Below are 17,708 nucleotides of genomic sequence, written 5' to 3'. Positions count from 1 at the left end.
CAAATTAAAGTTTGAGGGACACTGAGCTAAAATAATAGAAGAGACTTAGCATGGAAGAGGATCTTCGTGGCCAACTAGATTCTAGAACCAAGCTAGAGCAATGGTTCTCAACCCAGTCTGTACATCACGACTACTGAGGAGAAGAATATCAAACACCAAAATTAGGCTTCAGCTCCAGAAATTCTGATTTGTTTGATGTGGGATGAGCCCCAGGAGTCAGGATCTTTAAGAAACCCCAGGTGATTCGTATTGAGACCCACAGGGTGTGAAACCATTTTATTATGCAACTGAAAAAGGGGATGCCCTGAGAAATTAAATTGCTTCCCAAGGTCACAGAGCTAATTTGAACTCCGACCCTCTTCTTAAGCCAGTCCTAAATCATGTTTATTTTGTTGTATTTTATTAATTAAGTTTTACAATCACTTCTCTTTGGGAGTGCAACAGAGCAAAAATATTCTAAATATTAAGTTGTCTAATATGTTTGCCCAAAGAATATCCAAATTTTTCTATATTAGGAGGTTATTGATATTTTGATTTTCATTTTATCAATGGTTATCCATATATCTTCTTACACACATACACCACCCAGCGTTCCAGTTTCCTATATAAACATGGGTATGCTGGCTTGTTCATATAGGACATCAAATACACTCCCTTATAAGCTAACATTTAATAGGATTATAGCAATGGGAAATTGGAAATAGCAATCCCCATGTGGACAAATTTCAAAGAAGTGTGTCTCAAAGGGAAATATGATAGACCTATGATCAGTGGGTCCTTAGCGTCTACTAGACACAACTCACTGATGAGTTTTGGAGTCACTTAATTAGCCAGGATAATTTTTTTAAAGTGAATTAATAGCTCTGAAGTTACTTTGCTCTAAAGGGAATTATAGGAAGACGTTGTAACCGCAGTCAGGTTAAACCATTACAGACACCGCTTCACAGAAACTTTAAGTGAAATCGACTGCGCCATTCAAGCTATGTTTATTCCTCAGAGGTGTTTTTAGGTTCCACAAATGCTTCAAATCTCCTTTTCTTCTTTACTTCAAACTATTTAAAAACTTGAATTAAAAAGAAAAAAATGTGCATGCAGATGTGTTATGTGAACATTAACTCATTGCAGATAAACAATGCATTAACTTGACTACCTATTGATTAGCTTTACAAGTATATATTATAAATTCGAATTTAATACTTGCAAATGTAAAAGGTACTCATAAATATGCTTTTATTTATTTATTTATTGGGAGTTTTTGTGTATTTTATTACAAATATGATTATATGTCTACAAATTTTGAGAATCACTGGACTAGAAAAAGATTAAGGGGCTTAAGAAGTATCAGAGCTACTGGCCACCATCTAAATAAATAGCCACTTGGAAAGAAAATATATTTTTAGGTGTTGAGGCATAAGGACATCCACTTATTTATTTGGATGGATTATTAGATGAACTTTACCATAAATGTATGTGTATGTTTGTGTATGTGTCTGTATGGGTGTGTGTGTATGTATATTTATTTGTGTGTGTGTGTGTGTGTGTGTGTGTGTGCACACACCATGGATTTTACAAAATTATCCAGGCTCTCTATTAGAATCAAATTCTGTAGATCATTTTCTCTTTTCCCTTTTATAGGATCCTGAGTTGCTGATAATTTTTTCCTCCCTAGAGTGGCCTATAATAAGGGATCGATTAAACTTAGAAAATGATCCCTTTACACAGTTTCTTTTCTTCACCATGTGTAATCTATATCCAAGGCCTGAAAGTAGGAATATGTTCATGAACAGTTAATCCATCATGGCAAATTTATGAATATTTAAGAAATGTTTCTGCTCTCTTATTTATCGTATCACAGATTTCAATGGCTATGATCTCCCACAGACTATGAAGAGAACTAGCCATTGCTTGGATGAACCAAGGTGTGCTTTAATAGGACTGAGTTCCATGTCAGAATTAAATGAAATAGGGACTTCCCTGGTGGCGCAGTGGTTAAGAATCTGCCTGCCAATTCAGGGGACACGTGTTCGAGCCCTGGTCCGGAAAGATCCCACATACCATGGAGCAACTAAGCCTGTGCACCACAACTACTGAGCCCACGTGTTACAACTACTGAAGCCCGTGCGCCTAAAGCCCTTGCTCCACAACACAAGAAGCCACCGCAATGAGAAGCCCATGCACCGCAATGAAGAGTAGCCCCCATGCAGCAACGAAGACCCAACTCAGCCAGAAGTAAATAAATAAAATAAATAAATTTTTCTTTTTAAAAAGAAGTAAATGAAATATACCTGACACTGTCTCTCACTTTTTATGTTTACCCCTGGCTCAGTTAGCACCACACTTAAAGGTTTATAACTTTCCCTTTCTTTCAGGCAACTTTTGTGCCAACAGTAAAGAGTCTGCTATGGGGAATGGTCCCTAACAGAAAGCCCTGCTCAGTACCCTTCTAAGCCATGAAAGATAGTGGCCAAGAGAAATTCTTCCAAAGAATAAAACTCAGGGTCACCAGGTTATTTCAACAAGAAGTTTGTGCTTTTCCTAGAAGGCAGGATATGGGACTAGATATTATTTCCCATGTTCCACTTTTCTATATTGGAGTTTTTAATGTGATGGTCCTACTTTTTCCATACCTTGTAAGTGGACAGTATTAAAGATAGCTGCAATTTTAGCTCAAAGACTGCAAAATCATGAGGAATGCATACAGATCTGATTAAGTTTGAAAATAGATGCAGAACTTATGTCCACATAAAATCCTGCATACAGATGTTTACAGAAACTTTATTCATAATTGCCTAAACTTGGATGCAAGATGTCCTTCAGTAGGCAAATGGGTAAACTGTGGCATGTCCAGACAATGGGATATCATTCAGTGCTAAAAAGAAATTAAATACTAAGGCATGAAAAGACATGGAGGAACTTTAAATGCATATTACTGAGTGAAAGAAGCCAGTCTGAAAAGATTACACACTGTATAATACAAACTATGTGACATTCTGGAGAAGGCAAAACTATGGAGACAGGGCTTCCCTGGTGGTGCAGTGGTTAAGAATCTGCCTGCCAATGCAGGGGACATGGGTTCGAGCCCTGGTCCGGGAGGATCCCACATGCTGAGGAGCAACTAAGCCCGTGTGCCACAACTACTGAGCCTGTGCTCTAGAGCCCGCGAGCCACAACTACTGAGCCCGCAAGCTACAACTACTGAAGCCTGTGTGCCTAGAGCCCGTGCTCCACAACAAGAGAAACCACTGCAATGAGAAGCCCGCGCACTGCAAAGAAGAGTAGCCCCCGCTCGCCACAACAAGAGAAAGCCTGCGCACAGAACGAAGACCCAACGCAGCCAAAACAAAACAAAACAAAACAAACTATGGAGACGATAAAAAGCAGTGGAGCACAGAGGATTTTTAAGGTAGTGGAAATACTTGTATGATATGATAGTGATAGATGCACGTCATTATACATTTTCCAAACCCACAGAATGTACAACACCAAGAATAAACCCTAAGATGAACTGTGAACTTTGGGTGATTATAATATGTCAACGTAGGTTCATCCTTTTAAAATGTACGATTATGTTGAGTGAGGTTGATAATGGAGGAGGCTATGTATGTTTGGGGGTGAATAATTTCCTCTCCATTTCATTGTAAACCTAAAACTACTCTAAAAAATAAAGTCAAAAAAATAATAAAGTCAAAGAACAGTAAACACACACACACACACACACACACACACACACACACCTTTCACAATCCCTCCTTTATCACCAAACAAACAAAAATCCACTAAAATATCTAACAGGAGAGGGGTAGTTAAACCAGGACACTTATAAAATGCCCAATGCTATAAAAAAATCTCCTGGTTTAGGCACTAAATAGGCTCTATTAGAGAAACTTAAAAGGAAAAATCAACTAAGTAGGATCTATAGCCCCATAGTTTATTGCCATTCTGAGAATGTATGTTTTTCATGTTTTTACAGTAAGAGCTTAAGAAAAATCCCACAAGCAGGAGGAAAACATTCTGAACTTTGGTACTCACTGTTCGTTGAAAGACAATTCTTTATAGGTCCTTCATATTTCTGTACATCTTGCAAAGTGACACATTGACCAGCCTTTGTTCAAATTATCTTTTAAAAGATGCATAGAGTTTCCCTGGTGGCGCAGTGGTTGAGAGTCCTCCTGCCGATGCAGGGGACATGGGTTCGTGCCCTGGTCCAGGAAGATCCCACGTGCCATGGAGCAGCTGGGCTCGTGAGCCATGGCTGCTGAGCCTGCGCGTCTGGAGCCTGTGCTCCGCAACGGGAGAGGCCACAACAGTGAGAGGCCCGCGTACAGCAAAAAATAAAAAATAAAAAATTAATAAATAAATAAATAAAAGATGCACAAACCCCTGTGTTCATAGCAGTACTATTTACAATAGCCAAGACATGGAAACAACCTAAAAGTCCATCAACAGATGACTGGATACAGAAGATGTGGCTTATATATATGATGGAATATTACTTAGCCATAAAAAAGAATGAAATAATGCCACTTGCAGCAACATGTATGGACCTAGAGATTACCATACTAAGTGAAGTCAGAAAGATAAAGATAAATACCATATGATATCACTTATATGTGGAATCTAAAATATGACACAAATGAACCTAACTATGAAACAAAAACAGAATCATGGACACAGAGAACAGACTGGTGGTTGCCAAGGGGGAGGGGCTGGGGGTTGGGGGAGGGATGGAGTGGGAGGCTGGGGTGAGCAGATGTCAGCTTTTATATAGAGAATGGCTAAATAACAAGGTCAAATCTGTCAAATCTGTAAAGACAAAAAGTAGGTGAGTGGTTGGCAGTGCTGGGAGTGGTGTTCGTGGTGGTAAATGGGTAGCGACTGATAATGGTTATGAGGATCCTTCTAGGGGTGAAGAAAATGGTTGAAAACTGATTGTGGCGATGGTTGCACAACTGTATGAAAATAAGAAAAACCATTGAATTGTATACTTTAAAAAGGTAAATTTTATGGCATGTGAATTATATCTCAATCAAAGTACTATGAAAAGGACAACAATTTTACCTATTTAAGAAGTAGAAAGTTACCCAGTACCCATAAAGCATAAAAGTGTTTGATAAATCTTTATACCTATTATCTAGTAAACAAACAAACAGAAAAGGTGCTATTATGAAAGTCAAGCCCAAGTCCACAAAAAATGTAAACCCTGTGGTCCTAGGCAGACAATAATGTGCCTATGGTTCCCAAAACGAATTTTATTTGTTTGAGCCACGAGAAGACGCCATATTGCTCAAAACTGAAAGTAAACACACCTTGTGATTGGTGCCACCTGACTCCTTCCTCCTCTTCTACTCCAACCTCAGCTGCTTTAAGAAGATGACCAGACTTTAAGAAGATGACCAGAGGTAGGGCTGAGGTCTCCCTGTCCCCAAAGACTACCAAAGGCCATATATACCAGAATAAACATGCTAGGGAACTCCTGGGAGGGAACGGACTTAAACTCCTACGGTTCTGTTGGATATAGGCATCCAGGTCTCCATCTTACTCAATCTTGCGAAGGGAGGGGGCACCTGAACTCCAACCACGGGTCTCAGTGGGAAAGAAAAGCCAGCATGACCTTGTGGGTGGGGCCTTGGGCACATTCAATGTACTGATGTTGTTTCTACATCTGATGTAAAGGAAGCATTAATGTGTCATATGCTTTTAATTCTGTCCCATAAATGCCAGACAGGATTATTCTGATCAGAAATTGTTGCATGTCGAGAGGTAATCATGCCTTTGGGGTCCTTAATTCTGAAGACCACTTTGAACTACAATTCTCTATGATTTAGGATTTTACCAGTTGGAGCCTTTGGCAAAGGGAGCCAGCCTCTACCTGGAAATGTTCCTTGGGATTTTATTATCTATCTACTTACATATCTATCTATTATTATTTTTGGCTGTGCCAGGTCTTAAGTTGTGGCATGCGGGAAGCTTTTTTTTTTTAGTTGCGGCACGCGGGATCGTTTTTATTTAGCTGCGGCATGCGGATTCTTAGTTGCAGCATACATGCAGGATCTAGTTCCCTGACCGGGGATTGAACCTGGGCCCCCTGCATTGGGAGCAGGAAGTCTTACCCACTGGACCACCAGGGAAGTCCCTCCCTGGGATTTTTTCCTTGCCTCCCTTTTGAAAAGCAGCTATTGACTTGCTGTTGGGCTTTCATCAACACTGAACCCTGAACTGGAGCAGGAATTGATACTCTGTTGCCTGATATTTCTATTTTGGGGTGGATCAATTCCTACTTACCGAGTGACAAGGTAGGAGGGCCCAACAAGGCTCTTTTCAATGGAAAATGGCATATTCAACAATGAAGAGGGCCTGGCTCCAGCAGTGTCTGCAAAAAAGTGACAGCTATTTCATTTGGGGGGAATGTCATTCCCAACTTCAACCTGTAGCAGAGTCACTGGCTCAGTGGAACCGTCGATTTCCAGAGGTTCTCCTGGATACTGGGAAGTGGTTATCGGGTGGTTTGGCCAAGCTGATATTCGATGGTGTCCACTCAGCTACACAGCAGTGAAAACGGATGCAGTTGTGCCAGTCAGTGAACAGAACACAGCCTTGTTCTCCTAGCTCTGGCCACAGCCTGCCTTCGTAAACTGTGGTATATTTTTACTCATTCTTGAGCTGCTGCCGAGAGTCTGGCTGTTTGGTCTGTCACGTAGAAAACCAAAGGCAGGCAGATTAAAGACAAACTTTGGGCAAATTAAAGGCACCCTTTGGAGCAGATTAAAGGTACTTTGGGGACTGCTGATTGAACCGTCTATGTCACTCACAAAGATGCGCATGGGAAGGGCTGTTCTCTGATGACACCAACTGTAATCTAGCTGCTCATGGAGCCTGAACTACACAAATCCACACATCTGCCTGGGTCCCTCATCACACCATACGCAGTGATGCACCAGTCTCCATAGACTGGGCACAAAGGACTTTACGTTGCTGATGCAGGTAACCACGTTGTGTACCAGTCCAGTCAGCTGACTCTGGCCATACTATGTGGACTCTGAAACTAATTGTGCCATCTTTTCAGCTTTCCAGATCATTTTTAGACTGAAAATGAGGTGCGTTGTTACACATTGCATTGCAACAACCCTTCATATATAGTATGGTATAGTAAGTATAGTATAGTATAGTAAGGTATAGTATAGTATAGTATAGTAAGGATAGTATAGTATAGTATAGTATAGTAAGGATATTTGATGGACTTCCCACATTGCTTGTCATACACATGCACCTACTATTACCAAGCTTGGAATGGCTCCTCAAAACTTGCCAGAAAAGGTGTTCTGAATCCACCCCCTTACCTGCTTTGCACCTTAGTAAGGCATTTGTTCCCCAAATGACTTCTCCTCAGAGAGAGTTCATCTTCTCTTAGCTGCTTCCTATGATTAGGATAAGAGGACTAGAAAATAATATAGACCTATTTTGTAAAGTTGGGATTCCTCCCTGACTATTCTTGGGCATGATGTTTTTCCTTTTCCCTGATGACAGCCCCAGGTCAGCCTGGTTGGCCCATATGCTGGATGACAGGCCAGCCTGAAGGGAACCTAGGAGATTGAAACTTAATTCTGGTTCAGGTTTTGGCGTCTCGTTTGACTGAGAGGGTCTAAGATCTGTAAAGATAAAACGTTACCTCTTGGTTGTGTGTACTGCTCACAGAATCCCTGATGGAGGCCCACGCGGGCCAAAACTGGGGGCATAATGAGTCTCTGTGAGATTTATAAAAATTCACTTTTCCCTCTTGCACTTGACTCTCCTAGACAAAAGTTCTGAGTGCAGGTGGGGACCAGGCCACATTTGTGGCAGTGGAATGAGAACAACAATCTCGGGGGTAGGGGTGGGGAGGGAAAACATTAGACCCTGGGAGATGTGATGGCGGGCAGATATTAATGACCTCTGTCTTCCAGAGTTACCATTGGAGACTTTCTCAAAAAAAAAAAAACAAACAAAAAAAACTACCCTGTTGCATCTCTCCCAAGCTATTGCAAGTACCATATATTTAACCCAGTGTTGGGTCTGCCATTCCCAACCAGACAGTCCTGACCATGATTTGATCACATTTCCTCTTAACCTTGCTGCCAAGCCTACTCGAAATAACAGGGGATGGTCCCAGGGTCCACCTGTCATCACCTTCTGATGTCTTCCCTACCCTGTTCTCCGTCATTCCATAGGGCAGGCAAATGCTACCCAGTGTGTGGTGTGGATAAACATGACAGATTGGCTGGATTGCTCTTTGGAGGCCCTCCAAGACAATTATTCCAACTGAGCTGGAAGACCCACGACCTGCCATCTGACTAGGAGGTCATACTGAAGGGACTGTCAACCTCTGCCATCAGACTTGTGGTTTCCACTTGGCAGGCCCTAGCAATTATAAATTCTTTCAAGTGGTACCATGGGTGACCTCAGAACTGTATTGTGAGAAAGCCTGACATTCATTGACTTGTTTCTCTCTAAAAACATAGTGACTTGTACTTTACAGGTGTTCATAACAGACCTTCAAGTATTTCAGGAAACACCAACAACAAATCATGTAGCCCCAGATGATGGCGAGATGCCTTTAAAATAAAGGTACCCTTAGATATTGGTGGGGAGACTTCCTGGAGGCATAACCGATTCATTATTTATGCTCACTCTGTAGACATTTATGCATATGATGTAGTTATTCATAGGATAGGCACCATGCGGTTAGAAAAGTTGGTAAGAAATTTGTCTCTGACATGGGCTGATGTCATCAACAATGAAAACTTTACCCTAGAAAGTATACATTTTACCCCAGTTCACTGGCCAGAGTTGATAAGATGATGCGGTTGCTCTAGTCTTCCTCCTTATGGGCCAAGGCACAGAGTCTGGGCAAATGTTCATACGTCCTGCTGTGCCTGGATGTCTCAGGTCAAGTGGAAACGTCAATATAGAAACGTAGAAAGAAAGAAAGCTACTTGACTTTCTAAAGTAGACCCTGGTGGCTTATATGGTGGGTTCAGCTGGCTGGATCTGGGATCCTGGGAGGAATAGTTGAGGTTACTATTGCAGGTTGGCCTTATCCTGCTGCCTGGAGTCCTGTTCACAGTTGCCGTTATTAAATGCTATATGATACAAATTGAATGGACTTTGCTCCAGACTCTGTTGGTCAGATTAATCAGAGTAGCATTGGCATGAGATACGCATGGCAAAGAAATGAGAAGCAGGGATGACATAGAAATGAGGGGTGGATATTGTTGGGAGACAATTCTCCATGGGTCTCTTGCACTTCTGCACAACTCAGGAAGCAAGTCCTTCATTCTAGATTTGCACAACAAACATTCTTGGAAGGTAGAGCTTGTATTCCCCTCCACAGCAAAGGACAGATTGAATTACAGTCTTGGAAGACAGTGATAGTGTCTCCCCCTGGAGCAAAGGGTATGTATGCATGCTTTCTGATCATTGTAGAAGACTCCAGTGCCCTAAGCCCAGGGTTCCTCTTTTGGAATGGAATCTACTGCATGTGATGGGTTCATCTGGCCTTCCTCCTGTCCCCGTGTCAGAGAACCAGCACAAATGCTAAAATGCTAATATTCTGGCACGTGCTGTTAGTAATAAATGTCCTTTGTCTCTGACACAAGACACTTATGTTTTCTATCAGCAAATCCACGAAAATGTGGCAGGTTAACTCGTTAGCTTGCGAGTACTATTTCTCAGTTCTTGATACTGTTCGGAGGAGTTCCATGCCAGAACTAGATCACACCCAAGACTTATGATACTAAAGATGCTAAGGCCTCTGCAGGTACTTCTCTTGCTGGGGTGGGAGGAACAGGAATTTTGGGGGGCAACATAGAGTGAACCTACAGAGCAAACAGGAAGTCCACTGTCCGCGTTGGGCTGGCACTAAGAAGACTGACGTTAGGTGACAGTGCGGGGGCGGGTGTGCTTGTGAAGATCATAATGCCAGAAAAAGTATGATGAAAACAGTTTGTTAAGGTACATTCATCCGTTAGCATTTTGTAAGATGGACTGTGAATCAGTGAAACAAATTCAGTTCGACAAATATATTGAACACCTACTAGGTGCGAAGCCACTATGCTGAGCTCTACAAATGACGCAGAGATGACTAAGAAGAGAAATGAGGCAGCTTATACTTTGGGTGGGAAACATTTTGTATCAAATCATATTGCAATTTGCATAAAGTAATTTAAATAAATTGTATAAGTGCTGTAAAAATAAAGAGGCGCCAAGTACTAAGGGATTAGACGTTTTGGAGGAAGGAAGTGAGGTGTGTGCATTGCTTTACTGTGGCTCCATCTGTGTGAGTTCCACATCTCTCGTTAGTCTGCACGCTTCCAACGAAAAGTTCATGAAGAAGCCTCTCTCTGAAGGAAGGTCAGAGCAGGGACCTTGAGAGAGCATTCATTACAGTATCTAAACACCAGCAGGCCTTCGTGGCACTGGCCTGGAGTTACCTAACTTAGGTCTTAGAGTTGGGATCCCTCATCGTTCATTGAGCAAAACATTATAAGAGATGGGGAGAGAGCAGAAGATGTTGGATTGAAGGAAAAGAGGAGGTATACAAAGAAAAAGCATCCTTCATCTTCTATGTACAGATCCCCTGTGCCTATTTATAGAAGTGGAGAGACCAAAACCTACACCCCTGCTTCCATCTCTACGATTACTCATAGCAACACAAAGGCATCTCAGAACGACTCTTTCACGGGCACACACCATGATGTTTTTTCTCCTCAAGCGCCTGTACACACAGATTGTGCCAAGTAAGCCTAGGATGCAGTGAGCTTTTTAACATTTTATACTTTTGAATAAAACACTTGAAGAGGGAGCTTTATTATCTGCTAGCAAATTTTAAACTCACAATTTATAGTTTTACTCCAGCAATAAACTCCTTTGGGACCACTTACAGGGTGGTTGTACAGATTAACCAGAGTTAATATATGTGAAAAACGCTTGGTAAACAGTAAAAGGGTAGACACATTTATAACTATATTTATGTATTTCTCTGATAATACATTTCTGTCTTAGAATATTTAGAAAAGAAAGGCAACTGGAAAAAACTGAAAATTATCCTTACAGATAATCATTGTTGACATTACTGTACATAGTTCAAATCCTTTTTCTAAAAATCATATATATTATTTGAGTCTACATTTTTTTTCACTTAACAATATATTGTAAACATTATATCATGTTCATAAGATTCCTCAGGATCATCATTTTTAATTATAAATTATCACATAGTGATCCATTTGGAGATAGCATTAATTTACTTAATTGTTTTTTGTTTAGGTAGTGTGAAAATTTTCTCTTAATGAGTTAACACCTTCCATATAATACAGCCATTCTACTCCTTAGATATTTACCCAAGATAAATGAAGCATCTGTCCATACAAAGACTTATATGTATACAAATATTCATAGCAGATTTATATGTAATATCCCAAACTGAACATAACCCAAATGCCCATCAACAGGAGAATAAACAAAATGTGGTATATATACATATACTGTGATACTACTTAGCAATAAAAAGGAAAGACCTACTGAAACATAAAACAACAAGGGAGAATCTCAAAATCATTGTGCAGACTGAAAGAATCCAGATACCAGATAACATGTGCTGTATGGTTTCATTTACGTTAAATTCTATAGACTACAAAGCACCCTACAGTGACAGCAGTTGCCTAAAGACAAGTATGGATTCCAAAGGGACATGAGAGGGCTTTTGGAGGTGATAGAAATATTCAGTATCTTGATTTTTCTGATTGTTTCATGGGTGGAAACATAAACTAAAATTCATTGAGTTGTACACTTTAATTATGTATTGTTTAGTGTACATATATAATACCACAGTAATTTTAAAACTCCACAATTAGGTGTGAATATAATGTGTTGATATGGCATGACCAACTGAATTCATAAATTGATTTTTGCAAAACTCTGTTTCCTTTAACATATTCCTAGAGGCTATCTTCTTGGGGGAAAAGTGGTATGAACTTTTTAGGGAGTTGAGCACATATTGTATAACTGCCCTTACTGTTTAGAGTCCCACTAGCAGTATACATGTATGCTTGTTTTCTGACAATTGGGAAGCTACTTTCATCTGGGCATCCTTTTATACCAGTGTGAGTTAAACTCACCTTACCTGTACAATTCTTTTCTGGGTAAATTAGTAGATAGAACAGAACCAATTAATTCCCAAATTGGACAGCATCTGGTTCTGGGAATTAGTGCTTATGGGATTGAAGATAAAAGAAAGGATTCATATGCAGGACTATCTATATTATTCATCATTGGTCAAAACCTACCAATTGGAATCTTCTTTGAGTTATCTAAATTGGTACTTAACACAAATTGCCTAGTCTCATGGGTAGGTCAGGAACTTGAACCCATCCACTAACACAGGAAGCTGGCATGGAAATTGGGACAGGAATTTCATTTGCACTTGGTCATATAATGAAGGGGAGAATCAAAACCTGGGCTTACGACCCAGTAGATCCCCATGCTCTTGAAACCCCATCTGGCCCTCCCCGTAGCTGACCTTACAAACATCACTACGTACGAGGAGCACTGAAATACCACTACCCTGTGGCAGTAGTCCTTTTTAAAAAATTCCTACAGAAAATATTTGTTATAAATTGTATGATTTAGTAGAGGGAACACAGATGTTGGAGCTGGTTTGGACTTGGGACAAGTTACTTCATTTCTCTGAGGCTGATTTGGGCAGTAAAATTTATCTTGAAAGGCTGTTGGGAGGAGAAATTAGAATATATATATGTAAATTTATACATGTAATAAATATATGTGCATATATACATATAATACAGATTATATGTATATATAATAAACAGATATGTATATATAAATATATAATTACTATACTATATATTTGTATATGTATATCTAATTTTATATGTATTTATATAATATATATGTATATATAAATTTACCACAATATCTAGGGCAATGTTAGGTAAATATTAGCTTCCTTCCCTATTAAAAAAATGTGAATGTGTATAAGTCCTGTCACCCAAAATAGATGGTTACTATCTCTAATACTGTCTAATCTGTGACTGGAAGGAAAACACGACACCTATAAAAGTGCTTCACAAACTAGAGTGCTGTGCGTATCTAAAATGCCACCCTTGTGTGTCCTTTTGCATCCTGTAACACCTGGATCAACATTAGCTCCCCAGAAACAAACAGAAAGTCTGTAGTGATTGATTGATAAAGAGCAAAGAGAGCAAGTACTCAAACAGTTCAATGAATGCCAGGATGCCAAACTACTTTTTTTTTTTTAATAACAGAAAAACGTGCTGTACCAACTATGTCCACTGGATAATTACCTTGAGGGTGCCAGGGCCGGCTGTTGGCAGTGGTTTAGAGTCGCTGTGAAAATTCTGGAATGGATCCAGGCAATTTTATTTAAGGAAGGAAGGTTGTTGGATGAAATATATTCACAAGAGCAGTGATGGCTATGGTTTCTAACAAAGGGGAGACTTCAAGAAAACCAGGCTTGAAATAAAGCATTTTCTTACCCTTGATAACGAGGTTTATGTTGATAGCCACTGCGAAGTTGGAACAGCTGACCTACTGTTAGCAAAATGCTTACATGGACTACAAGGCTGGGAAGAAAACCAGAGAGCCTGTTTCCTGAGGGGCGATGAGCAAGCCGGCACATGCTCTCCAAACCTTATGACAGCTTGGGAAATCTCTGAAGTTACCTTGTATTTTTGGAAAGTGAGAAGCCAAAAAAAAAAAAAAAAATCCTGGGAAGTCATCCAAGTTTTAAAAACATCTTTTCTCTTTGTGGTCCTCCTGCTGTGATTTCAACTCTCTGCAAAGAAGGACAATCAACAGTTATTTTTAGATATTTAACACACCATGAGATTGGTAATTAACCAAGGTGATGTTTCTGAGAATAGTTTGCTTCTATATACAAAGGTAATATTTGCATAAGGGTTTTTCTCCCCTACAGCAAATGATTGTTAGCTCATCGAAGACTTTAATCCCTGCCAGCCACTTACAAAGGTCAAGATTATCTGTCTTTCTCTAAATTGTTTCCCTTCCTTGTACCCGACCCCAAGTGGCAGAATGAAAGGGAAGGGATCAGAAATCTTCAGCAAATACAGTGGCTAAGGGTAGGTGTCCAAAAGCACCTGATCATTGCTTTCCTCTCTTGGAATAAAATGAAAGATGATGTAAATGTAAAAAACTAAGAAATACCTAGAGGAAAAAAGATAATAGTTGGTAAGACAGTTCTATTAGCAGGTAAAAGAAAAATAAGGTAATGTTATGGGCCATTACATCTAAGAACAATACAAAAGAAGGAGCTTTCAAGCAAGAAAATCGTGCCTATTTTATTCCAAACAAGCATATAGGAAATAACAAAGATGATTATCCCATGTTTAATAAACAGCGAGCTGATTCCTTGTTTCCATCCTCCTATAATCTTTTAAAATGTTTTTTTTCCCCCCATTGAAAGTGGGAGGTAGTCTCCCTACAGCTCTCCATGTTCCCTGCTGCAGCTACATCATTTTCTTATAATTGCAAGATCTGCTTCCGAGACATGAAGAGATGCCAGGACATTAGCACATTGTGAACATCTGACCTCTGATTTGAGGAAATGATGAAAAATTAATGGGTGCAGATGTGCCCATCCTGCAGTGGACAGATGCTCTCCTTACACACCATTTAGAATTCCCTGGTGTGTTTGACTACAGGATGACGAATACAACGGCTAAATGATATGAGGACCGACAAGAGTGTTAGGAAAATAAAAGTTTATGCCAGACGCTGGCCACGTTGCTCCCCACCAACTGGCACTGGTGTAACTAAAGCGCCCTGCTGGGATGGAGATGGCTAGTCTAGGGGCAGAGGTCCCACTCAAACTACCACCAACACTGTGGCTAATACCCAGGCCTCTGCAGTGGACAAGTCACCTTTGTATGTCTAGCCAGAGTCCAGGACAGGTGAACGTCACATAGTTATGTAATTAATTTGGTGACCTCTGGTTTCCTTCTGTGACATTTATCAAACAAGTTTTATAGTCAGACTAGGCTGTGCTTCTGGTACCCTATTTCCTAAATATTTTTCAGAAGATATTATGTAAGACACAGATATTATGTAATATATTTTTTCCAATCAACATGCATTAAAATAGGCTTTTTTTCTTGTATAACCTTTACAAATGAATTTATGTGAAAACAATTTCCAAGTGGGAAAAAGTCTTCTGTGAAAAGATTTGTACCCATTTGTTTAAACCCAAACCAACAAGAGTTTCAAAATAAGGTGTAACAGTGGAAACATTGTGTTACTGAAATATAGCTGACATACAACATTCCGTTAGCTTCAGGTGTATGACATAGTGAGTTGACATTTGCATGCATTGTGAAATGATCACCACAAGCCTAGGAACCAGCTGCCCCTGTACTAAGTTCTTACAACATAATTGACCATACTCCTCATGCTGCATTTTATCCCCATGGCTTATTTTATAACTGGGAGTTTGCACTACTTAATTTCCTTCATCTATTATTCCCCTCTCCCCACCTTCCTCTGCTCTGGCAGCCATCTGTTTGTTCTCTGTATTTATAAGTTGTGTTTTGTTGTTGTTTTTTTTTTTTTCGGTATGCGGGCCTCTCACTGTGCGGGCTCTCCCGTTGCGGAGCACAGGCTCAGGACGCGCAGGCTCAGCGGCCATGGCTCATAGGCCAAGCCGCTTCGTGGCATGTGGGATCCTCCCGGACTGGGACACGAACCCGTGTCCCCTGCATTGGCAGGCGGACTCTCAACCACTGCATCACCAGGGAAGCCCAGTCGTTGTTTTTTTTTAAAATAACATTGAAAATCTTTATTATTCAGTAAGTATTCGGTGAATACTTACTGTATGCCACAGAATGTATTCAGGAGAATAAGAGTTATGTATAATGTGCAACATCTAATATATAATGCATAATATAGTATATACAATATAGTTACGTGTTATTATCTAAACTTGTATTTTGGTGCATTTCATATATAGCTACTTTGGTGCATTCCATATATAGTTACTTATGTTCATATAGCTATATGCATGGTGTTTGTATGTTGTCTGGATCTTCAATCCCCAGTTATATAAGAGAATTTATGTTGCTACACATGAAGTACTCTGAAAGAGAAATTCAGATAATAATCACAGTAGGATTTCAGAAAAATGGAGAAAAATATGGTGAAACAAACAACCATGGCTTCATGGTAGAGGACAGGTAGAGGGATACAGGATTAAAGAGGGTGAGAGAAATGAGTAGGCTATGTGGAGACACAGCTCTGTATGTGAAGAAAGCTCTGTAATTAAGAATAGCCTCATATATGACAAACCCACAGCCAACATCATCCTCAATGGTGAAAAACTGAAACCATTTCCACTAAGATCAGGAACAAAACAAAGTTGCCCACTCTCACCACTATTATTCAACATAGTTTTGGAAGTTTTAGCCACAGCAATCAGAGAAGAAAAAGAAATAAAAGGAATCCAAATTAGAAAAGAAGAAGTAAAGCTGTCACTGTGTGCAGATGACATGATACTATACATAGAGAATCCTAAAGATGTTACCAGAAAACTACTAGAGCTAATCAATGAATCTGGTAAAGTAGCAGGATACAAAACTAATGCACAGAAATCTCTGGCATTCCTATACACGAATGATGAAAAATCTGAAAGTGAAATTAAGAAAACACTTCCATTTACCATTGCAACAAAAAGAATTAAATATCTAGGAATAAACCTACCTAAGGAGACAAAAGACCTGTATGCAGAAAATTATAAGACACTGATGAAAGAAATTAAAGATGATACAAATAGATGGAGAGATATACCATGTTCTTGGATTGGAAGAATCAACATTGTGAAAATGACTCTACTACCCAAAGCAATCTACAGATTCAATGCAATCCCTATCAAACTACCACTGGCATTTTTCACAGAACTAGAACAAAAAATTTCACAATTTGTATGGAAACACAAAAGACCCCGAATAGCCAAAGCAATCTTGAGAACAAAAAATGGAGCTGGAGGAATCAGGCTCCCTGACTTCAGATTATACTACAAAGCTACAGTAATCAAGACAGTATCGTACTGGCACAAAAACAGAAATATAGATCAATGGAATAGGATAGAAAGCCCAGAGATAAACCCACGCACGTATGGTCACCTTATGTTTGATAAAGGAGGCAAGACTATACAATGGAGAAAAGACAGCCTCTTCAATAAGTGGTGCTGGGAAAACTGGACAGGTACATGTAAGAGTATGAAATTAGAACACTCCCTAACACCATACACAAAAATAAACTCAAAATGAATTAAAGACCTAAATATAAGGCCTAAATGTTTTGTATATAGTAGGTGCTCAACAGACACTATCAAACTCTTAGAGGAAAACATAGGCAGAACACTCTATGCCATAAATCACAGCAAGATCCTTTTTGACCCACCTCCTAGAGAAATGGAAATAAAAACAAAAATAAACAAATGGGACCTAATGAAACTTAAAATCTTTTGCATAGCAAAGGAAACCATAAACAAGACCAAAAGACAACCCTCAGAATGGGAGAAAATATTTGCAAATGAAGCAACTGACAAGGGATTAATCTCCAAAATTTACAAGCAGCTCAATATCAAAAAAAAAAAAAAAAACAAACCCAATCCAAAAATGGGG

Source organism: Delphinus delphis, chromosome 21, assembly GCF_949987515.2.
Source record: "Delphinus delphis chromosome 21, mDelDel1.2, whole genome shotgun sequence".
Taxonomy (NCBI): Eukaryota; Metazoa; Chordata; class Mammalia; order Artiodactyla; family Delphinidae; genus Delphinus; species Delphinus delphis.
The sequence above is the reverse complement of the archived record's forward strand: the minus strand, read 5'-3'. Positions refer to the sequence as shown.